General features: G+C 36.6%; 1 non-coding gene across 1 annotated transcript; it reads right to left on the reverse strand.

Moving 5' to 3' along the window:
• Window positions 1–2,411: 2,411 nt before the first annotated feature.
• TRNAW-CCA (transfer RNA tryptophan (anticodon CCA)) lies at window positions 2,412–2,484 on the reverse strand. Its single transcript has one exon. It is a non-coding gene; the product is annotated as a tRNA-Trp (tRNA).
• Between the last annotated feature and the right edge of the window lie 22,762 nt (window positions 2,485–25,246).

Here is a 25,246-nt window from a genome sequence, read left to right on the forward strand (position 1 = left end):
CACTACCAAACGTAAGGTAGATAGCTAGTAGGAAGCAGCCGCATAGCCCAGGGAGATCAGCTCGGTGCTTCGTGACCGCCTGGAGGGGTGGGATAGGGAGGGTGGGAGGGAGGGAGACGCAAGAGGGAAGAGATATGGGAACATATGTATATGTATAACTGATTCACTTTGTTATAAAGCAGAAACTAAGACACCATTGTAAAGCAATTATACTCCAATAAAGATGTAAGAAAAAAAGAATTAGCAGATCTGAAGAAAGAATGTGTCATTTAGAAGGGAGGTTGGAGAACTACAAAAAAACACAGAAAAGAAATCAAAGAGGTGTGTATGGGCAGTGTCCATCCCATAACCATCCTAGGTAAGAGTGCCCTGGCCCAAGGACCCATCTGTATTAATCATGCCTTTTATTTTCTCTGTTTTCTGATATTTTGACATCTAGGGCCTTACTGAAACTGGAGAGACTGACCCTCCCAGTGCTAATTCCTAGAGAGAGCAAACAACTCAAAGTGACTACACTTTCATATGCAAACCGCCCTATTCAAAGCCCATACCCCCAATTCCCTCCTTTATCTAGCTTTTACACTCTGGACCCATTATCCACCAGCCCTAATCACCCCAGGGCCAAGTACCAGAAAACTAGAGGCAGTCCCTAACCCCTGAGCCTGCTGAAGTTATTCAAACTAGCCCATCCTAAACCTGCTTATCCTGCCTCACCTACTCCTTCCCTCGAAAACCACAATAAAGGCTCTTGCCCATATTTTCCTCTTGCTCCTTCTGCCTCCTGAGCAACCTGGTGCCTCCTTGTGTGGCCCCCTGCATAGCATGCTGCGTCTCCTATTTCTAGGGATCTGTGGATATAAAACTTCTTCCCTCATGATAGTCATTCCCATGTCTGTGGGACTGCATATCACTAACCATACCTGATTAAAACAAATCCCAGGTACATTTTAAAACCACCACGCTGGTGCCGGTGGCAGTGAGCTAGCAAATTGCTATTAGCCTGAAGTCTTTGAACAATCTAAACACACAACTCTCTTTCACCGTTTCCTGTCCATTCCTATCCTGTGCTCAAATTTGGCATCTCAGGTGGCATGTCTTAGGAACAGAAGATTCTGGATCTGTCCCTACCATTTTTCTCATTAACGTATTAACAAATTAGATTTCTAGGTTTCTACATCAGTCTTGTAAGCTTGGCTAATATGAGTCTATTCTTGAAAGATCTCTTGATCAGACTTACCAGTCTTGGAAGCCTATGTGGTGAGGATCAAAGTCTAGAGCCTTGTTCCTCAAACTGGTAGCATCAGCATCACCAAGAGACTGTTAGAAATTCAGAATCAAATCTCAGGACCCACTCTAGACTTGCTGAATCAGATCTGTATTTTAAAGATCCCAGATTTGTGTTGATATATATATACACTAATATGCATAAAATAGATAACTAATAAGAACCTGTTGTACAGCACAGGGAACTCCGCTGTACAGTAGAAACTTACACAACATTGTAAAACAACTATACCCAAATTTTTTTAAAAAATTGAGAAATACTACTCTAGAGCAAAGATAAGCAGACTTCTTCTGGAAAGGACTAAAAAGTAAATATTTTAGGTTTTGTAGGATATATGGTCTTTGTTATAACCACTAAACTCCGCCATTTTAGAGCAAAATTACCCACAGACAAAATGGAAACAAAAAGGCATAGCTATTTTCCAAAAAACTTTATGTACGAACACTGAAATTTGAATAGCATATGATTTTCACATGTCACAAAATATTTAAAAAAATTTTTTTAACCATTTAAAAATGTGAAAACCATTCTTAACTTTTAAAGCCTTACAAAAATAAGTGGCAGGGCAAATTATTCTACTGGCTATAGTTTGCCCACCCCCATTCTAGACCATGGAAAATTCAATAGGATCAAGTTATTCTTGAAGTGAGGCATTACCTGTTCACCCACCCCAAAATCCCATGTGCCAAGTAAGACTTTTCCTCTTTAAATTTCCAGAGATGGATTACATTTGTTGTTTTTTAATAATTAAAATTTTAAATTAAGACTTTATAGGAACTCAGGAATTCTAGAACATAGATATAGAAGTTAACAGAAAGCTACCTCCCTAATGGAACTGTATCATAATATGAAATATCAGTGCTTTAGACAAACAGGCAATTTCCAACTTATTTCATGTGGTTTTCTGAGTTGTCTGACTGTGAGAAGCAATGAGGAAGTGATAGACCAATGAGCGCTCCTACAACCACACACTAATATGCAGCAAGAATGATCAAAGCTTAGTTAATATAAGTGCAGACAGAAGCAGGCGTGGAGTACCTATTACCTGATTATTTATTTATTAATTTGGCTGAGCTGGGTCTTAGCTGCAGCACACAGGATCTTCGTTGTGGCATGCGGGATCTAGTTCCCTGACCAGGGATCGAACCTGGGCCCCCTGCATTGGGAGCGTGGAGTCTTAACCACTGGACCACCAGGGAAGTCCCTACCTGATTTTTAATCCATGTTTATATGTGCCAAATGGCAACAACATTCTGCTCTCTTGATTTTCTGTCCCAGTTTGTGCAGTAAGCTATCTACTTGGAAGCACGCCACAAGCACCATCAGCCCTGCCACCATCTAGTTCATCTGTCAGCCACAGAACTGGTCTGGCCACCTCCAATGGGTTTGTTTTTCCCCAGTGAGATGAGACAATTGACACTACAATTCCAATTAGTGATACGCAATGAGTTGGTGAATTCAGAATATCACTCTTACTGTTAAATTATTAGATATTTCTCTCTCTGATTGGATTAACTAAAAAAAACAAAAAGGAATTTCCGTCATGATACTTCAAATAACTCTAAAGCTCCCACGTGAGATGCACTTAAATTTCCTGACAGCCATTTCACAATAATAGCTCTGTAATGTGAAGGAATTTTTACTTTTTACATTAAATCTTATTACATAAATTTCTAATTTTATATATTTATCCCCAGTTCTAAAGCTTGAAGATACACACACACACACACACACACGAATCACCTGGGGAAATTTTTAAACATGCCAATGCCTAAGGGGCTCCTAGTGGTAGGTCCTGACATCTCCATTTAAAAAAAAGTTCTCCCAGGTTATTCCAATATGTAGTAGTTGAGAACCACTGCTTTTGTGATTCCCAAACAAAATTATTAAGTATCAGTATATTTCCCAAAAGTTTTGTAAGACACAATTTGTTAGAATTTTTTAAAAATTAGAAACACTATTAAAAAACATGATTCTTCATGAGAACTACTTCCATAATGTTCTTAGGATCAATATAGGTACAACTGAAGCTATAAACCGCCTTTATTTTTGTCTTTTTATCTAGATAAAGTGGCTTTAAATATTGATTCATTATAACCCAACAAGCACATATTCCCTAATGTCCTAGAAATATGGTAGCTTTATTACTGCTCAACACTGTTTCAAAAACTGTAATTGCACTATACTACCTCTCTGTACTTTCCCAATTTTCATTCTCTATTAGATGACTAATATTAAAGTAGATATATACTAACTTACCAAAATGAATTTACTTTGATGTTATTGTTCACTTTTGTTTTTTTACTATCTCAATTATGATAAATAAACATTACTCAGATCTGTCTCTATCATCAACCCAGAAGTTTCTGAAGACATTCGAGCCTATGTCCCACCTCATCAATTCCAACTTTCATGCTTCTGAGAAACATCTCAATAAATCAGAGTAGCACCTTGGCATATCTACTACCCAGGGATATTACTAATCTTTTCTCAATTTTCACTCAGGGATAAGTGAGCATAAAGTTATTTTTTAAAAAGTTTTGTTATTATTTTGGAATATGTGGAGGAAAAAGAGAATTAGTTGTTCTTAAAACATTTCATCATGTGAAATGGAAACTGAAGGTAATTTGTTCTAATTTCAAACAGTTGTGTTAATAATAATTAAATGTTAATTATTAATAAGTGCTTTCTATTCTAGGCACGGTGCTAGGATGCTTTACACACATTATCTCATTTAATCCTCACAGTAACACTATAATATAGGTTGAAAATGCTCCCATTTTGTAGCTGAGAAGTTGAAAAATCAGATTAAGTAATTTACCCAAACTCATACAACCAGTTAGCAGGATCAAAATTTGAAAGCAGGTCTTTAGGATTCCAAAACCCACAATCCTAACCACTCTATACACAATTCAAAACTACAATATTCAAATACACAATTCAAAACTAGTATTTACCATAGTAAATGACCTTTAAAAAAAAAGACTGGGTTCCTTCTTTCACGCTTTGCTTGCCTATGCACAAAACTTGACTCTTGGTTAATAATCAGTGAGCTCAAACAGGTTAATCACCTCCTGACCAATCTGTTTGTAACTGTTCAATTCAGTAGAAGCAATCAAGCTGGCAGCAGATTTGAATAGCTGCCTCAGGAAAATGCTCCCTTCAGTTTGGGATTGAGACACAGGATTGGGGAAACTTAGACTGCCAACGTTTCCAGAGAAAACATCCAACTCTGGAAAAAAAAAATCAACCAAAATTTTTTAAAATAACTGAACATCACACACCCTAAGTTTGTGTCTATGTTTTTTTAGCATGAACATTCCTTAATAGTTATTGTACATACTTGTAAATGGATATAATGAATATGTATATGTATGCGTATATACGTACACGTACACACACCCATACACAGATTACTAGCAGGTGAGCATAAATTAAACCAAGTGTGAATCCTGTTATTTTTTAGTCTTTTCTTCCATACGTGGTAGATTTAAACCCCAACAGGTCATCTTGTCAAAATACAATTTTAGTTCTGAAATAAAATTACAGAACAGAAACAAACACAGTCTATTACAACTCACTGCCAATGTTGCCAGATAACTACAAAAAAATAGTGTCTCAGACAGAAATATCAATAACTTTAATGCGTACGATTTGTTAACAGGGAAGAAAACAAGCAAACTTGCTCTCCGATGACTGTCACTAATATTTATTCGTCCAGTGACTGTTAATCAAACCAAGTTTACAGTCCCGTACAGCACCTGTCACAGGTGCTGATCATTAATCAGCTATTACAGCAGTTTATTCTGCTGCTGACAACTCGCAATTTTCCACTGATTCAGCTAGTTTGTCAGGTGGGAATTATGGCATAGCGCATGTGACAAAACACATCACCCTTTTTTTTTTTTTTTTTTTTTTGCATTTTCAGGCTTCTCTCTCCTGCTTTCTCCCCCTTTTTAGACAAACAATATCTGGGAACTCAGAAGTAATAAGGCGGAATGCATAATTAATTACCCAGCTTGCTCTAATTAGGGATGAATAAGTTGTGTCCCTCTCATCATCACAAATGTGGTGATGGGTAATACCAGTTTATGCTGTATTAACTGCAAATATGCAATCCTTCTGAGAGCACTTTTGTTGATGAATTTGATGAATGTGACAATAATTAGCAGAGACAGATGAGAGCTAAATTACTACTGACAATGTAATGCTATCCTGCTCGAGGGCCTGGGAACGTGGCAGGATAACATGGCAGGGACCTGGGCCTTGTTTCTAATTAATAGTTTTTTTTTTTCTTTTTCTTTTTTTTTTGCCAGTGGGGGAAAAAAGGAGTAACGGTAATTGTTTTCGTCAAAGGCTGCAGGGAGTTATCAGGGTAATAAAGTTAATTAGCAGAACAAACATCCTTTCACTGCCTTACCAGTCTGAGGAAAAGAGGGTAATTCAAACTGCAGAAAGATATGACTAGATGGGATGATAAGAAAAGAAATTTTACACAGGAGGCCAACAGAGAAGAATGATTTTCTCCCTTCATTTCTTTGGCTTGATACATGGAAAGAAATGTAGACTGCCCCTTCTTTCAGTTCACAAAGTTGCTCATATAAAGAACTTTATTGTTATAATTTTGAGTTTAGGAAATAAAGTTAGACCAAATTCCACTGTTTACTTCTTTTTTTCTAGGTAGTGATAGGTTTGTTCAATTTCATCTTTATTTGAGTGACATTTTCTTAATGTCTCAGGCATAGAAGTTCAAATATTTGCCAAGGAGAACATTTAGCTGCATTCTGTCCTACAGAAATCTGTTTCATTCTCTGAATCTTTGGGGAAAAGTAAGAAGTTGTTAAGTAATTTCCACCAAGTAGTATTTAGTTACTACTTGGTGGAAATTACTTAACAACTTCTTACTTTATTTACTCTCCTATGTAAATTTAAAAATGGGATTTAAAAAATACATACTATTTTATTCTATTTTTGTAGCCTCAAAAGATCATCTTTATTTTTGTGGCAACATTGTTTTTCACTTCCATTATCGCTTTTTCAAATACAAGTAACCAATTTAAAAAAAGGTTAACAGTTTAATGAATCTCAGTTTTACATTAGAGTTTATTCAGTTCAGTAACACTGCTTAGCATAAGTAGATACAACATAAAGAGAAAACATCCAACAAACATTCTGAAGCCTTTGCATGTTCATTTTCTCCCTTTAAATATCATTAGTGGTTGGCCCTTTAAACATCAAACACTTGAAACATTTTTCTAATATTAAATAAATAATACTGGGATGGAAGCCTGATGCCTCTACAATAAAATCCATACGAAAGTTCTATGGATTTTTATTCCTTTTAGGTACATCTCAAAAAATTTTATTTTATGCTTTTATGAATCATTAAATATCTCACAAATGTTACATACTTATCATGTATATAAATGTGTACACATCTGTTTGCTGTCAGAGCTAAATAATAAATACAGCCTCCCATAATGACTCTGTTTGATTCTAAGCTAAGAACATGAGTAAGTAAATGGTGAACCCTACTTCTGTGTTTGACTACATGGCACCAGGGTGACCTTCCACCATAGACTCCTGCATGGATAGACTTCCACTAAGCATGGGGGAAACATGTACCAGAATGGCCTTAACTCATAATATCTACATTTAAAAAGTGCTATGCTTGTCCCAAAGACACAAGCACAGTGGAGGATGTAACACTGAACTAAGAATCACAAAACCTGAGTTCTTTACACACTCTGCTACCAACATCTATATGCTCATGAGAATTTCCCTGTCATGCCTCTGATCCTCAATTTGCTCATATATGAAATTAGGGACCAACTTCATAGTATTGCTGTTAACACAAAAGAAGTCATTTTTGTACTTTGGAAACCAAGAGGTAATCTATAAATATACTGTTATTATTACAGTATAGAAAAAAAATGAGAAATAATCTTGAGAAAATCCATCAATTTTTAATAAGCTTCCCATGTGTGATTAGTCAGAAATCAGAGCTAAAAGACTTGACAAGAAGTTTTTGTAATAAGAGGAACTGAACTCTAGCTTTACTATTGTGATTTTGCTGCTAAATTTACCAGAGAAATTATCATTGTAAAAATACGCCCCCAAAATTCATTTTGTCAAAACTACCTGCCTTTTCGGGGCTTTCCTAGTGGTGCGGTGGTTAAGAATCCACCTGCCAACGCAGGGGACACGGGATCGAGCCCTGGTCCGGGAAGATCCCACATTGCGTAGAGCAAATAAGCCCATGCACCACAACTATAAGGCTGCACTCTAGAGCCCGCGAGCCACAACTACTGAGTGCTTGCACCACAACTACTGAGCCCTTGCACCACAACTACTGAAGCCCACACGCCTAGAGCCTGTGCTTCGCAACGGGAAGGCACTGCAATGAGAAGCCCATGCACCCCAACAAAGAGTAGCCTCCACTCATCACAACTAGAGAAAGCCTGCATGCAGCAATGAAGATCCAACGCAGCCAAAAAATAAAATAAATTAAATAAATAAAATTTTAAAGAACTACCTACCTTTTCAAGATTTTCTTAGTCTCTTGTTAGAAGAACATATTAAGCTCATGACTAGAAGAAAACTAACCACTGGTCAACATAACAAGATCTCTTAGACCTGTCAAATGAAACTTCCATTTGAAAATAGCCAAGTTAGAGGGCAGACAGCAGAAGCAAGAAGAACTACAATCCTGCAGCCTGTGGAACAAAAACCACATTCACAGAAAGATAGACAAGATGAAAAGGCAGAGGGCTATGTACCAGATGAAGGAACAAGATAAAACCCCAGAAAAACAACTAAAGAAAGTGGAGATAGGCAACCTTCCAGAAAAAGAATTCAGAATAATGATAGTGAAGATGATCCAGGACCTCGGAAAAAGAATGGAAGCAAAGATCGAGAAGATGCAAGAACTGTTTAACAAAGACCTAGAAGAATTAAAGAACAACAAACAGAGATGAACAATACAATAACTGAAATGAAAACTACACTACAGGGGCTTCCCTGGTGGCGCAGTGGTTGAGAGTCCGCCTGCCGATGCAGGGGACACGGGTTCATGCCCCGGTCCGGGAAGATCTCACATACCGTGGAGCGGCTGGGCCCGTGAGCCATGGCCGCTGAGCCTGTGTGTCCGGACCCTGTGCTCCACAGCAGGAGAGGCCACAAAAAAAAAAAAAAAAAAAAAAAAAAAAAAAAAAAAACTACACTAGAAGGAATCAATAGCAGAATAACTGAGGCAGAAGAACAGATAAGTGACCTGGAAGACAGAATGTGGAATTCACTGCTGCTGAACAAAATAAAAAAGAACGAAAAGAAATGAAGACAGCCTAAGAGACCTCTGGGACAACATTAAATGCAACAACATTTGCATTATAGGGGTCCCAGAAGGAGGAGAGAGAGAGAAAGGACCCGAGAAAACATTTGAAGAGATTATAGTCGAAAACTTCCCTAACATGGGAAAGAGAATAGCCACCCAAGTCCAGGAAGCACAGAGAGTCCCATACAGGATAAACACAAGGAGAAACATGCCGAGACACATAGTAATCAAATTGGCAAAATTAAAGACAAAGAAAAATTATTAAAAGCAGGAAGGGAGGGCTTCCCTGGTGGCGCAGTGGTTGGGAGTCTGCCTGCCGATGCAGGGGACACGGGTTCATGCCCCAGTCCGGGAAGATCCCACATGCCGCGGAGCGGCTAGGCCTGTGAGCCATGGCCGCTGAGCCTGCACGTCCGGAGCCTGTGCTCTGCAACGGGAGAGGCCACAACAGTGAGACAGTGAGAGGCCCGTGTACTGCAAAAAAAAAAAAAAGCAGGAAGGGAAAAATGACAAATAATATTCAAGGGAACTCCCATAAGGTTAACAGATGATTTCTCAGTAGAAACTCTACAAGCCAGAAGAGAGTGGCATGATATACTTAAAGAGATGAAAGGAAGAGCCTACAACCATGATTACTCTACCCGGCAAGGATCTCATTCAGATTCGTTGGAAAAATCAAAAGCTTTACAGACAAGCAAAAGCTAAGAGAATTCAGCACCACCAAAGCAGCTCTACAACAAATGCTAAAGGAACTTCTCTAAGTGGGAAACACAAGAGAAGAAAAGGATCTACAAAAACAAACCCAAAACAATTAAGAAAATGGTCATAGGAACATGCATATTGATAATTACCTTAAACGTGAATGGATTAAATGCTCCAACCAAAAGACACAGGCTTGCTGAGTGGATACAAAAACAAGACGCATATATATGCTGTCTACAAGAGACCCACTTCAGACCTAGGGACACATACAGACTGAAAGTGAGGGGATGGAAAAAGATATTCCATGCAAATGGAAATCAAAAGAAAGCTGGAGTAGCAATACTCATATCAGATAAAATAGACTTTAAAATAAAGAATGTTACAAGAGACAAGGAAGGCCACTACATAATGATCAGGGGATCAATCCAAGAAGAAGATATAACAATTATAAATATATATGCACCCAACATAGGAGCACCTCAATACATAAGGCAACTGCTAACAGCTATAAAAGAGGAAATCAACGGTAACACGATAATAGTGGGGGACTTTAACACCTAACTTACACCAATGGACAGCTCATCCAAAATGAAAATAAATAAGGAAACAGAAGCTTTAAATGACACAACAGATAAGATAGATTTAATTGATATTTATAGGACATTCCATCCTAAAACAGCAAACAAGTGTGCACGGAACATTCTCCAGGATAGATCACATCTTGGGTCACAAATCAAGCCTCAGTAAATTTAACAAAATTGAAATCATATCAAGCATCTTTTCTGACCACAATGCTATGAGATTAGAAATCAATTACAGGGAAAAAAACGTAAAAAACACAAACACATGGAGGCTAAACAATATGTTACTAAATAACCAAGAGATCACTGAAGAAATCAAAAAATACCTAGAGACAAATGACAATGAAAACATGACGATCCAAAATCTATGGGATGCAGCAAAAGTAGTTCTAAGAGGGAAGTTTATAGCTATAGAAGCCTATCTCAAGAAACAAGAAAAATCTCAAACAATCTAACCTTACACCTAAAGGAACTAGAGAAAGAAGAACAAACAAAACCCAAAGTTAGCAGAAGAAAAGAAATCAAAAAGATCAGAACAGAAATAAATGAAATAGAAACAAAGAAAACAATAGCAAAGATCAGTAAAACTAAAAGCTGGTTCTTTTGAGAAGGTAAACAAAATTGATAAACCATTAGCCAGACTCATCAAGAAAAAGAGGGAGAGGACTCAAATCAACAAAATTAGAAATGAAAAAGGAGAAGTTACAACAGACATCGCAGAAATACAAAGCATCCTAAGAGACTATGACAAGCAACTCTATGCTAATAAAATGGACAACCGGGAAGAAATGGACAAATTCTTAGAAAGGTATAACCTTCCAAGACTGAATCAGGAAGAAACAGAGAATATGAACAGACCAATCACAAGTAATGAAATTGAAACTGTGATTAGAAATCTGCCAACAAACAGAAGTCCAGGACCAGATGGCTTCACAGATGAATTCTATCAAACATTTAGAGAAGAGCTAACACCCATCCTTCTCAAACTTTTCCAACAATTTGTGGATGAAGGAACACTCCCAAACTCATTCTATGAGGCCACCATCACCCTGATACCAAAACCAGACAAAGATACTAAAAAAAAAGAAAATTACAGACCAATATCACTCATGAATATAGATGCAAAAATCCTTAACAAGGGCTTCCCCGGTGGCGCAGTGGTTGGCGATCCGCCTGCCAATGCAGGAGACACGGGTTCGATCCCTGGTCTGGGAGGATCCCACATGCCGTGGAGCAACTAAGCCCGTATGCCACAGCTACTGAGCCTGTGCCCTACAGCCTTCGAGCCACAGCTACTGCAGCCTGCGCTCCTAGAGCCCATGCTCTGCAACAACAGAAGCCACCACAATGAGAACCTGCGCACAGCAACAAAGACCCAACGTAGCCGTTAATAAACAAATAAATAAATTTATTTAAAAAAAAAGAAAAATCCTCAACAAAATACTAGCAAACAGAATCCTACAACACATTAAAAGGATCATACACCATGATAAAGTGGGATTTATTCCAAGGATGCAAGGATTCTTCAATATACGCAAATCAATGTGATACACCATATTAACAAATTGAAGAAGAAAAACCATATGATCATCTCAATAGATGCAGAAAAAAACTGATAAAAGTCAACACATATTTATGATAAAAACTCTCCAGAAAGTGGGCATAGAGGGAACCTACCTTAACATAATAAAGGCCATATACCACAAACCCACAGCAAACATCATTCTCAATGGTGAAAAACTGAAAGCATTTCCTCTAAGATCAGGAACAAGAAAACGATGTCCACTCTCACCAGTATTATTCAACATAGTTTTGCAAGTCCTAGCCCCGGCAATCAGAGAAGAAAAGGAAATAAAAGGAATACAAATTGGAAAAGAAGTAAAACTGTCACTGTTTGCAGATGACATGATACTATACATAGAGAATCCTAAAGATGCCCCCAGAAAACTACTAGAGCTAATCAATGAATTTGGTAAAGTTGCAGGATACAAAATTAATGCACAGAAATCTCTTGCATTCCTATACACTAATGATGAAAAATCTGAAAGATAAATTAAGGAAACACTCCCATTTACCACTGCAACAAAAGGAATAAAACCTAGGAATAAACCTACCTAGGGAGACAAAAGACCTTTATGCAGAAAACTATAAGACACTGATGAAAGAAATTAAAGATGATACCAACAGATGGAGAGATATGCCATGTTCTTGGATTGGAAGAATCAATATTGTGAAAATGAGTATACTACCCAAAGCAATCTACAGATTCAGTGCAATCCCCATCAAATTACCAATGGCATTTTTTACAGAACTAGAACAAAAAATCTTAAAATTTGTATGGAGACACAAAAAACCCCAAATAGCCAAAGCAGTCTTGAGGGAAATAAACGGAGCTGGAGGAGTCAGACTCCCTCACTTCAGACTATACTATAAAGCTACAGTAATCAAGACAGTATGGTACTGGCACAAAAACAGAAACATGATCAATGGAACAAGATAGAAAGCTCAGAGATAAACCCACGCACCTATGGTCAACTAATCTATGACAAAGGAGGCAAGGATATACAATGGAGAAAAGACAGCCTCTTCAATAAGTGGTGCTGGGAAAACTGGACAGCTACATGTAAAAGAATGAAATTAGAATACTCCCTAACACCATACACAAAAATAAACTCAAAATGGATTAGAGACCTAAATGTAAGACCAGACACTATAAAACTCTTAGAGAAAAACATAGGAAGAACACTCTTGGACATAAACCACAGCAAGATCTTTTTTGATCCACCTCCTAGAGTAATGGAAATAAAAACAAAAATAAACAAATGGGACGTAATGAAACTTAAAAGCTTTTGCACAACAAAGGAAACCATAAACAAGACGAAAAGACAACCCTCAGAATGGGAGAATGTATTTGCAAATGAATCAACAAAGGATTAATCTCCAAAATATATAAACAGCTCATGCAGCTTAATATTAAAAAAACAAACAACCCAATCCACAAATGGGCTGAAGACCTAAATAGACATTTCTCCAAAGAAGACATACAGATGGCCAACAAACACATGAAAGGATGGTCAACATCACTAATTATTAGAGAAATGCAAATCAAAACTACAGTGAGGTATCACCTCACACCAGTTAGAATGGGCATCATCAGAAAATCTACAAACAACAAATGCTGGAGAGGGTGTGGGGAAAAGGGAACCCTCTTGCACTGTTGGTGGGAATGTAAATCGATACAGCCAGTATGGAGAACAGTATGGAGGTTCCTTAAAAAACTAAAAATAGGGCTTCCCTGGTGGCGCAGTGGTTGAGAGTCCGCCTGCTGATGCAGGGGACACGGGTTCGTGCCCCGGTCTGGGAAGATCCCACATGCCGCGGAGCGGCTGGGCCCGTGAGCCATGGCCGCTGAGCCTGCGCGTCCGGAGCCTGTCCTCCGCAACGGGAGAGGCCACAACAGTGAGAGGCCCGCGTAACGCATAAAAAAAAAATAAAAATAAAAATAAAAATAAAAATAGATTTACCATATGATCCAACAATCCCATTACTGGGCATATACCCAGAGAAAACCATAATTCAAAAAGACACATGCACCCCAATGTTTACTGCAGCACTATTTACAATAGCCAGGTCATGGATGCAACCTAAATGTCCATCAACAGATGAATTGATAAAGAAGATGTGGTACATATATACAATGGAATATTACTCACCCATAAAAAGGAACAAAACTGAGTCATTTGTAGAGACGTGGATGGATCTAGAGACTGTCATACAGAGTGAAGTAAGTCAGAAAGAGAAAAACAAATATCGTATATTAACGCATATATGTGGAATCTAGATAATGGTACAGATGAATCAGTTTGCAGGGCAGAAATAGAGACACAGATGTAGAGAACAAACGTATGGACACCAAGTGGAGAAAGCAGCGGGGGTGGGGGTGGGGGTGTGATGAATTGGGAGATTGGGATTGACATATATACACTGATGTGTATAAAATTGGTGATTAATAAAAACCTGCTGTATAAAAAAATAAGTAAAATAAAAATCAAAAATCAGAAAAAAAATAGAATAAAAAAACTAGGAGAAAAAAAGAAAGAAAAGAGCCAAGTTATCACAGACAGGTGCGCGCACACACACACAAACACACACACACACAACAGATTTAGATTGCTATGCTTTGCCTTGTATGCTTAGGAACATTCTAAAGTTTTTATCATATAATCAAACTTTATCTTTATGTAGGAAAACTGTAGAGGTGAAAGAAACATTGTAATGCTACTCTCAACAACTTGTAATAGTCTTATTTAGCTACTATGTGAGGTAATAAGTTTTCATATGTTTATTTACAGAGAAGGAGGGAGAGACAGGCTGAGAGGGAGAGGGAGAGATATTGAGAAACTATGTAAGAAGTAACACAAAAATCCAAATGCAAAATTGTTTCTTTCTAGGAATGGGCTGGAATTTTTATTGTGAGAGAGGGAGTAAAAGGGAGCATGTTTGTTTCCTTTGGGACTACACTGAATTTATCAAATATTCTGGTCTTTTCCCCTGTAGCTGCCACCTCTTCCATTAGGCCACAAGGTATGTCCTTCTGGAACAGTAATGGAGTCCAATCAACCTAACTTCATTGATCTCCAAGGACAACTGAAAATTATAAAACTTGCTATGGGATTCTGACATGCCAGAAACCACTAGAAAGAGAAGTTTTATATCTCAGAGATTCTCCTCATCTTTGGATAGAGACCAAAATGATACTTTCAAGTAAGTAATAATTTCCAATATTAGCCTATTGAGTGAGATAAAACTGCTTAGTGAAAAAAATTGTTAGAATTAGAGATTTACCAATTAGATACTGTTGGTGCTGGCTGTGTGTACTGTTGGTATTATTATGAATGATCAGGAAATTTAAGTATTTCTTTTCCTTTTTACTCAGAATTCCTTGGCCATTGTTTCAGAGAATATTTTGACAAATTCTCAGTTCTTAAAGCCTCTAGGGCATTTTTGCTTCTTATTTTGAGTACAGAGAAATGTTAGGTGGTTAAATAATTGCAAAGAACTAAAAATAAACTATAGGTTATTTTTTCAGATTTTGAATTACAAAATTATTTAAATGTTGTCAGTAATCGAAGTGCTACATTACTGCGTAATGAAACTACAATACTGCTTAATGACATTAGGAAACTGCATGCAAAAAAATATCTGTACACAAGGTGGTGATGTTAGCAACCAACTACAGTACTTTTATTCTGCTAAAAACCACAATAAATAACAACATTATTTTCCCTGAGTGTATGTTCGAGTGTTCATACAGTGATAGTAGGTAAGGGCAAAGAGCACATAGAAAACCTGTCATCACATGTCATTAAAGTAGCTGGGAAGGAAGAGCAAAAGGACAAATCACCAAAAAAGAGGGTTAGTAACTTCTAAAGAATAAGATTCTATTTAAATGTAGTAAAGATTCAAGTATCCAGCTTTTAATACCTAAGTTTCTATTGACACCTATTTGTTTATTTAAGTCCAAAGATTAAATCCTAAATGTAAAATTGTTTCTAAAAATAACTCTAATAAAATATTCCCACTTCCCAGAAAGATTTCTTCAGAAAGCCTTTGCCTCACCACCCTCCCTTGCCTTTGCAAACAAGTTTCCTTATCCCAATCCTGACTACAAGGTTGATCGATGGAGGTCAATGTCTTACCCTCTGTTCATGTTTCTTGTGTAGAAATTCAAGTTCTTAGATTTATATTAGCATAATTCAGAGCAATTAAAAAGTGAAGCTGATAATAGTAAGTCACAAACCTTATTCTCATGAAATTTTGGACTCATTAACCTTATCATCAATACTAAAACATAAATGAACTAATATATGCCAACACAAATCAGTTCATATTTTTTGAGTACTAGTACATTGATAATGACGTATAAGACATAATTAATTAATTTTATTATCTAGCCCCCAAATCCAATTATTTGTTATAGTGAAATATATTTATACTCAGATACTTTTTCTTAAAAAAAAATTAAATGATAGCACCAGCAGGAATGCAGAACTTGTTGGTTACAAGGTGAAAAGCTTGTGTGCCATGAATCAAAAAGGTAGGCAAATGTGTTTCAATTTTAAGATTCTTCTCCCAAGATGAAAAGAGCAGCAATTGTTATTTGCAAGCTAAAAAGCAAAATATCTGTTCTTGAGTTATCTAAGGATGAGTCAGAAACTTAAACCCAAAGAAAAGTAATAAATAATGACAACAGATGTTTGTAAGCCAGTGCTCCCCTGTTCGGTGTTTCTACGTGTTGTTTTGCCTTGATGTGCTGTCAGCCGCCTCTCACCTGGGAGTAGTGATATCTTATCAAAGCCCAAACAGTTCCTCTTCACAACAGACAGATAATAGTGCCTTTCAATTTATCATACTGGAAGTCTAAAAGAACCATGGGAACGACTGGTCAGGTGACAGCCTGAAGGACAGTTTGACAGCCCTTAAAGCATCATGGGAAATGGTTGTCACCTGATTTTCAGAGCGACCAGGGAGATAACCTTCAGAATGATGAGGAAAACAAAAATCTGAATATTTGTAGAAGATCCAATGGCAGCATCAGTGTTCACTTAAGTGATAATAGGTAAGAATTTAGATGACTCAAAATGTTATTATCAAACCTGAGAGGTTTCTCCAAGTCCAGAAGTGCCCTTCATCTCTTTCAATGCTTTTTAGAATTTTATTCAAATGTCATTTGAAAAATATATACATAATATAGGGCTTTTGACTTTAAAAAGACACAATAAAACATATTAAGTATTTAACCACATGCTAAATATATTGGCTGACCATTAATATTCTCCAGCTTTGAAAAACCCCTTGTACACCTTTTCCTAAATATAATTTGCACATTACAGTTCTACCTAGAAAGGCTGTCATAAAGGATCATATGGATCAAATTTCACACTCTGGACTAACTCAGCTTCATGAAGATCAGCGTAGCCTTGGTGTAAGAAACAAAATAAGAGAAATCAATTTGAAGATCTTTTGCACAAAAATGTTTGAATCTGTATTTATTCATTTATACAGCCAATGAACATGAATTGAGCACTTAGTACACACAAGGGCCTCTGCTGGGTGTATAAAGATGAGAAAGATAAAACTCCAACTTACAACTTGCTTACAGTTTGAGGGTGACGATAGAGTTTTAAATTAATAGTAGTTGGCAAATGAGATCAAGAGATCAGTCCAAATTTACTGCCTTTTAGTTGGTGAAGCTCATACACAGCCGTTTACAAAGTTGTCTCTTGCATATTTTCTCTTATGTATTGTATATACAGTTTACACTAGTTTTATGGTCTGATCTGAGGAAATTTTGCCTGAAAATTGGGATTCCAAAGAAAAAAATAAGCACTCGATGTTTATACATTTACTGAGTGCCTCCCAAGTTGAAAGAATGATTCCAGAAACAGTACAAAGGTAAGAGAGACTTAAGATGCAACTCCCACAATTAAGGAGCACTCTAGACATCACAAACCCTCAGTCCCTTAGATATTTCAGCTACCTTTTCTTTTTCAGAGCATACACTCAGTAATTTTTTATTTTAAAATAATATCTAACATACAGAAAAGTTATAAGAATAGTACAAATTACTCCTTTTCTACTCATCGTCCAAAATTCACCAGTTGTTAACATTTTGCCACATTTGTTTTTATCACTCCTATTCTCACTCTCTCTTTCTCTCTCACATACAACCCTCTCTCCCTCCTTCCTCCCTCTCTTATTTAGCTATCTATATAATATTATACTTTTTATATTTTTAACTGATTTTAATAGAGGGATATATTAGATTTATTTTTTATATTTTTAAATAATTTTAACAGAGGGAAATGAGATTAGTGTCTGATTCATCTTTATACTCCTTCACAAAACCTAGCAACTGCCTTTATATACTTAAAAAAATATATATCAATGAATGAATGATAAATAGTATTCAACCTAAATCTAGTCTTTGCTCTATTAGATGTGTGTTTATACATAAATATAAAAGGGGTTATATTATTTATCTAAAACATATGTAGTATTTTACAAAATATGAATCTTCCCTCCATCTATGTCTGATCAATAAATGATTTAGTAAAATAAAGAAATAATAAAATTGCAGCAGGAACGTCAAACACTTTCCAAAGGAAGTAAAAGATAAAAGCTTCAGGTGCTGGTGGCTCTTTGTCTTTCTCTGGGACAAATAGACCAACTATAGATGCCAGACAAAAAGCTGAGATTTAAACAGAAACTGTCTTTCTGAAAAACACTCTGGCACTATTGTTGAAACTGGTACCACTTGGCTGCTTGACACTTTTGGGATAACACTCTGCTTTCATAAAATTTTATGCTTTGGATTCACATTCCAACATGATTTTCCAAATCCAGTTGTGCCGAAGCCAGACGAATTGTGAGAGCACCCTTAGTGTTTTCCAGGGAACTGAAAAAAGCCAGTAAATAATTTAAATGACTATTAACAACAAAATGTTCTCCATGTAATTCTTCACAAGAAGACATATTATTTAAAAAAAAATGAAGCCAAAGTTTGCAAATGCAAAGCAAAATGCTTTTGAGTGCCATATGTAAATTCAAATACTTAGAGACTGATAAAAACACATTTTGCTTGTTTCAAATTGGGAAGGCAAGATGTAGAAGGAAGATTTGTAATAACTGATATATGGACAAGGTCCAAATGCTACAGAACAACTGAATTCAGAGTCATTTCTGAGTCACAGCTGTGGTTAAAATACTTTTCCTTTCCTTGTTGAAATAAACCCATGCAGCATCAGGTCCTAACAGGTCCCAGATGTAGTCTTTAGCTCACCTGATATGAATTAAGTTTCATTGTGAACAATTAATGTAGCCACTTAAGCCAACTAAATAAGCTAAATATAAACCCAGAACCAAAGTCTTATAACAATTCATAGTAATGCCAAAATTTGTGGTCTGGAAACTTAGAATAAATACTAGTGTTGAATTTTCAGTCAGACTAAAATTTTCACAGAAAGAAATTTTCAGACTAAAAATGCCACAAAAAGAAAAAATGATTTATTAGTTAAGCCATAAAACCATTTTAAAAATATGACATGCACTTTCCCATTATAAATTTCAACATATAAAATCAGCTTTGGGGGACTAGATTAAGCAGCATTTTGAAGGACGTAAAAGTCTTAAATTATTGGCTAATGTAGGTTATATGAATCATGTACTTTTTAAAACACCATGCTTATTTAGAGTGTATAAAATTGGTGATCTTTTGGCTCAAAAATGTAAGCACTGCTGTTTGGACTCTTCTATGGTATGAGGTACAAAGAGAACCCTGAGTCTTATGACCCTAATTCGAGCATTAAAGTTATTTCTGTTAGTTCTTTCTTCTTTCAAGGTATGTACAGTACACTTCAAATGTGGGAAATTCTGAATTCATTTTCCCTTATTTTTATGAATGCACCTTTTCACAATTTGGTATTCAAAACACAAAAAGCTTTCCTGTATAGATGCCTTCTTTTATATAGGCTTTTTTTGGTATTTATTTTTAATGATTAAAAACCATGTACCCTGCACACTTAGAAAACAGGTTTAAGATTTTAAAATCTGAGCTAATCATACTTGTTCTGTACCTTTCCAGTAAAATGGAGACTTGTCAGAGAAGTGAATCAATGAGTTTGTTGATTTTTTTAAAAGGGTATTTAGAAAAGCTGTTTAATCTTCTTAATGCCAGAAAGTAACCACTAAAGAATCTTACCTAAAGTTACCCTGTTGCTATGGCTTTTACAACTTCTTTACAGATAGAAAGGCTTGATTTTTGTTTCTTTTTTATTTCAATAAAAATGTAAAAATGCTGAAAAAGAGGGGACTATGATAGCATATCTCACTAATACTATTTTAAACATTTCCTATTAAACTATTTAAACTGTGTATTTACATTTATAAAACCATGTTTTGAATGCAGAAAGGGAATGATTCTTACCTTTCTATCCAACTACTTCTCAGAATTCTGATTTGTGATTATTCAGAGATTTATGATAAACTTTCTGAACCTCACATGTGCTGTATAATCCTAGGATTATAAAAACGGCACCTTACATCGTTCAACTTTTACCTTTACCTAATTATTTTAATAAATTCTTCTTTTGGAGGATGTTAAGAAGAAAATATATGTATGAAATTAGGTTTAAACTAATCCTTAGAATCCAAGTGGTATTAGTACCTACATTAGTACATTTATTTTTCTAGTCTGTAGCTATATGGAATGAAGAAAACTCAAAGTGGAAAGTGAAATTATTGCTCAACTAAGTGATTATTTTATCTACATTATATCAAATTAACACTTACTTTTTCCACTGAGTATGCTTAACTAGCAGTTGTGTTGGAATTTTATAGGTGCGGCTATAGTGTTTAAACAGTCAAGCAGCAATCTTCCCATTATTTATTCTATATGGCATTTTAAAGCCACCATTTTCTTTCTAGCTTTATAGTTAATAGAGAGCAAATGAACGTCATTACTTTCCACCCTTGTAATGTTCCTTATCTATTATACTGGAAATTTGCTCTCTCCTCTTCTCTCAGTCAAAAAAGGCTTAATTCTTTGTTATTTCCTTTCCCTCACCATCTTTTTTTTTTTAATTAATTAATTTATTTTTGGCTGCATTGGGTTTTCGTTGCTGTGTGCGGGCTTTCTCTAGTTGTGGCGAGCAGGGGCTACTCTTCGTTGCGGTGCACGGGCTTCTCATTGCGGTGGCCTCTCTTGCTGCAGAGCACGGGCTCTAGGTGCGCAGGCTTCAGTAGTTGTGGCACGCAGGCTCAGTAGTTCTGGCTTGCGGCCTCTAAAGCACAGGCTCTGTAGTTGTGGCGCAAGGGCTTAGCTGCTCTGCGGCATGTGGGATCTTCCCGGACCAGGGATCAGACCCATGTCCCCTGCACTGGCAGGCAGATTCTTAACCACTTCACTTCCAGGAAAGTCCCTTTTCTTTTTTTTTTAATTTTTGATTTTTATTTTATTTATTTGTTATACAGCAGGTTCTTATTAGTCATCAATTTTATACACATCAGTGTATACATGTCAATCCCAATCGCCCATCTTTTTTCTTAATATTTACTTTATTATTATTATTATTATTATTTTGCAGTACACAGGCCTCACACTGCTGCGGCCTCTCCCATTGCGGAGCATAGGCTCCGGACGCTCAGGCTCAGCGGCCATGGCTCACGGGCCCAGCCGCTCCGCAGCATGTGGGACCTTCCTGGACCGGGGCACGAACCCGTGTCCCCTGCATCGGTAGGCAGACTCTCAACCACTGCGCCACCAGGGAAGCCCTATTTATTATTTTTAACATCTTTATTGGGATATAATTGCTTTACAATGGTGTGTTAATTTCTACTTTATAAAAAAGTGAATCAGCTCATCTATTTAGCTGCATCAGGTCTTAGTTGAGGCACGCAGGATCTTCATTGCAGCATGCGGGATCTTTTGTTGTGGTGTGCGAGCGTCTCTAGCTGTGGCATATGGGTTTCTCTCTAGTTGTGGCATACAGGCTCTAGAGCACAAGGGCTCAGTAGTTGTGGCGCATGGGCTTAGTTGCCCTGCAGCATGTGGGATCTTAGTTCCCTGACCAGGGATCGAACTCATGTCCCTCGCATTGGAAGGCAGATTCTTAACCACTGGACCACCAGGGAAGTCCCTCCTTCACCATCTTAGGAAAGTTACAGCTCTCTTGAGACTCGGTTTCCTCACCTGTAAAGTAGAAATAATTACGCCCACCTCTAAGATTTGTTATGAAAATTAGAGATTACTAAAAATAACTGCATAGTACCTCCCATAACACAGTCTGCTCCCAATAAGAGCTAATTCCCTTCTCTTTGATTAGTATTGGAATTGTTATTGATTGACTTGTGTCCAAAGATGGATTATTCATTGTCTTAAATTAACCTCTTTCCTTCAATTACACTGAAGCATAAACCAATGTGTAAGCAGATACTACTCTTTCTGCTAGGTTGATTCATTAAAAAGGATTCAGCACAAAAACAATCCTAAATCATAAGACTGACACTGACAACATTCAGAAAACACGATCCTTCCCAAAGACAGGAAAAAAGATTCTTTGCCTGCCTTACTAAAAGCCAAAACAAATTTCCCCTTAAATATTTTCCCCTACAATTCCATGAAGCAATAATAGAAGAATATTTGGATTATATTGTCCAGCACATTTATACAGATATCTGAAAACTAAAAAAGATATACAAGGTATTATTCACATTTTGTTACTATAGAATCAAAGAGCTATCCCCAAAACAATAACAACACAAGAAATACTTACACAGTGACAGGCATTGTGTTCAAGTACTTAACATGGATTATCTCATTTAATCCTCATACCGCTATTGAAGTAGGTATTATCATTATCATTATCATTTTATAGATGAGAAACATGGTCACGGAGAGAGTAAGCAGTCTGGTGAAGGCTATATAGTCTGTAAGCAGTGGGGCTGAAATTCCAAATGATCTACAGAAAACTCATTATGTTCATCTGGACATGAGCTTTAAAAGCATAGCAGTCCTTTTATTCTTTAAAACAAGAAAAAAGAAAATTATATAACTATTACATTACTTTTCATCTCTCAGGCAATAATAAAATCTAATTCTAAATATTTAAAGCATTCATAGCATTCATTTAGACTGTGGTTTTCAAATTTTGTTGGCCTCAGAAACCCTTTACATTCTTAAAAATTATTGAAGACCCCAAAGAACTTTTGTTTATGTAAGTTAACTCTACCAGTATTTATCATATTAGAAATTAAAACTGAGAAACTTTGAGAACATTTAACAATTTATTTAAAAATAACAATAAGAACTCATTATATGTGAACATAATCAATATATGAAAAATAACTAGTTATTTCATCAAAAAAGTGGCACTACTTGACATTTTTTCAAATCTTATAATATTGGGCTTAATAGAAGCCAGATGAAGAATCTGTAATTTAAAAACTCCCTACAAACAAAAGTCCAAGACCAGATGGCTTTACAGGTGAATTAAACCAAACATACAAAGAAGAACTTACACCGATCCTTTTCAAACTCTTCCAAAAAAATTGAAAAGGAGGGAACATTCCCTAAGACATCCTATGAAGCCACCATCACCCTGATACCAAAACCAGACAAGGACACCACCAAAAAAGAAAATTACAGGCCAATGTCTTTGATGAATATAGATGAAAAAATTCTCAATAAAATATTGGCAAACCGAATCCAACAATACAGAAAAAAGATCATACACTATGACCAAATAGGATTCAACCCAAGCTCACAAGGATGGTTCAACATATGCAAATCAATCAATCTGATACAACACATAAACAAAAGAAAAGACAAAAAACACATGATCATCTCAATTGATGCATAAAAATCATTTGACAAAATTCAACATCCATTCATGATGATAAAAACTCTTACAAACGTGGGTATAGAGGGAACATATCTCAACATAATAAAAGCTATGTTTGACAAACCCACAGCCAATATAATACTCAATGGTGAAAAGGTGAAAGCCTTCCTGCTAAAATCTGGAACAAGACAAGGATGCCCACTCTCACCTTTTCTTTCTTTTCTTTTTTTAATTTCTTTTTATTTTTTGCTGTGTTGGGTCTTCACTGCTGAGCGCAGGCTTTCTCTAGTTGTGGTGAGTGGGGGCTACTCTTCATTGCAGTGCATGGGCTTCTCATTGTGGTGGCTTCTCTTGTTGCGGAACATGGGCTCTAGGCGTGTGGGCTTCAGTAGTTGTGGCAGGTGGGCTCAGTAGTTGTGGCTTGTGGGCTCTAGAACACAGGCTCAGTAGCTGTGGCGCACGGGCTTAGTTGCTCCACAGAATGTGGGATCTTCCCGGACCAGGGCTCGAACCCGTGTCCCCTGCACTGGCAGGCAGATTCTTAACCACTGCACCACCAGGGAAGCCCCACTCTCACCTCTTCTACTGAACATACTATTGGAAGTCCTAGCCACAGCAATCAGATAAGAAAAAGAAATAAAAGGTATCCAAATTGGAAAGGAAGAGGTAAAATTGTCATTATATACAGATATGATACTATATATAGAAAACCCTAAAGACTCCACACAAAAACTACTATAACTGATAAACGAATTCAGCAAAAGTAGCAAGATATAAGATTAACATACAGAAATCGGTTACATTTCTTTACACCAACAATGAAATATCAGAAAGGGAATGTAAAAACAATACCTTTTAAAATCACAACCCCAAAATTAAAATACTTAGGAATAAACCTAACCAAGGAGGTGAACAACTTATATGCTGAGAACTATAAAACATTAATAAAGGAAACTGACAATGATTCAAATAAATAGAAAGATACCCCATGCTCTTGGATTGGAAGAATTAATATTGTTAAGGTGGCCCTACTACCCAAAGCAATCTACAGATTTAATGTGATCCCTATCAAATTACTCATGACATTTTTCACAGAACTAGAACAAATAATCCTAAAATTCATATGGAACCATAAAACACCCAAAATTGCCAAAGCAATCCTGAAGAAAAAGAATAAAGCAGGAGGCATAACATTCCCAGACTTCGGACAATACTACAAAGCTACAGTAATCAAAACAACAGCATGGTGTTGGTACAAAAACAGACATATGGGTCAATGGAACAGAATAGACAGTCCAGAAATAAACCCACACACCTATGGTCAATTAATCTTCGACAAAGGAGGCAAGAATATACAATGGGAAAAACACAGTCTCTTCAGCAAGTCGTGTTGGGAAAGTTGCACAGCTACATGTAAATCGATGAAGTTAGAACACACTCTCACACCGTACACAAAAATAAAATCAAAATGGCTTAAACACTTAAACATATAACATGATAAAACTCCCAGAAGACATCATAGGCAAAACATTTTCTGACATAAATCATACCAACGTTTTCTTAGGTCAGTCTCCCAAGGCAATAGAAATAAAAACAAAAATAAACAAATGGGGCCTAATCAAACTTACAAGCTTTTGCACAGCAAAGGAAAACATAAACAAAACGAAAAGACAACCTACCAAATGGGAGAAAATATTTGCAAATGATGCAACTGACAAGGGCTTAATTTCCAAAATATACAAACAGCTCACACAACTCAACAGCAAAAAAAAAAACCAACCCAATACAAAAATGGGCAGAAGACCTAACTAGACATTTCTCCAAAGAAGAAATACAGATGACCAATAGGCACATGAAAAGATGCTCAACATCACTAATCATTAGAGAAATTCAAATCAAAACTACAATGAGGTATCACCTCACACTGGTCAGAATGGCCATCATC

The sequence above is a fragment of the Phocoena phocoena genome, chromosome 4 (genome assembly GCF_963924675.1).
Source record: "Phocoena phocoena chromosome 4, mPhoPho1.1, whole genome shotgun sequence".
NCBI classification, from domain to species: Eukaryota; Metazoa; Chordata; class Mammalia; order Artiodactyla; family Phocoenidae; genus Phocoena; species Phocoena phocoena.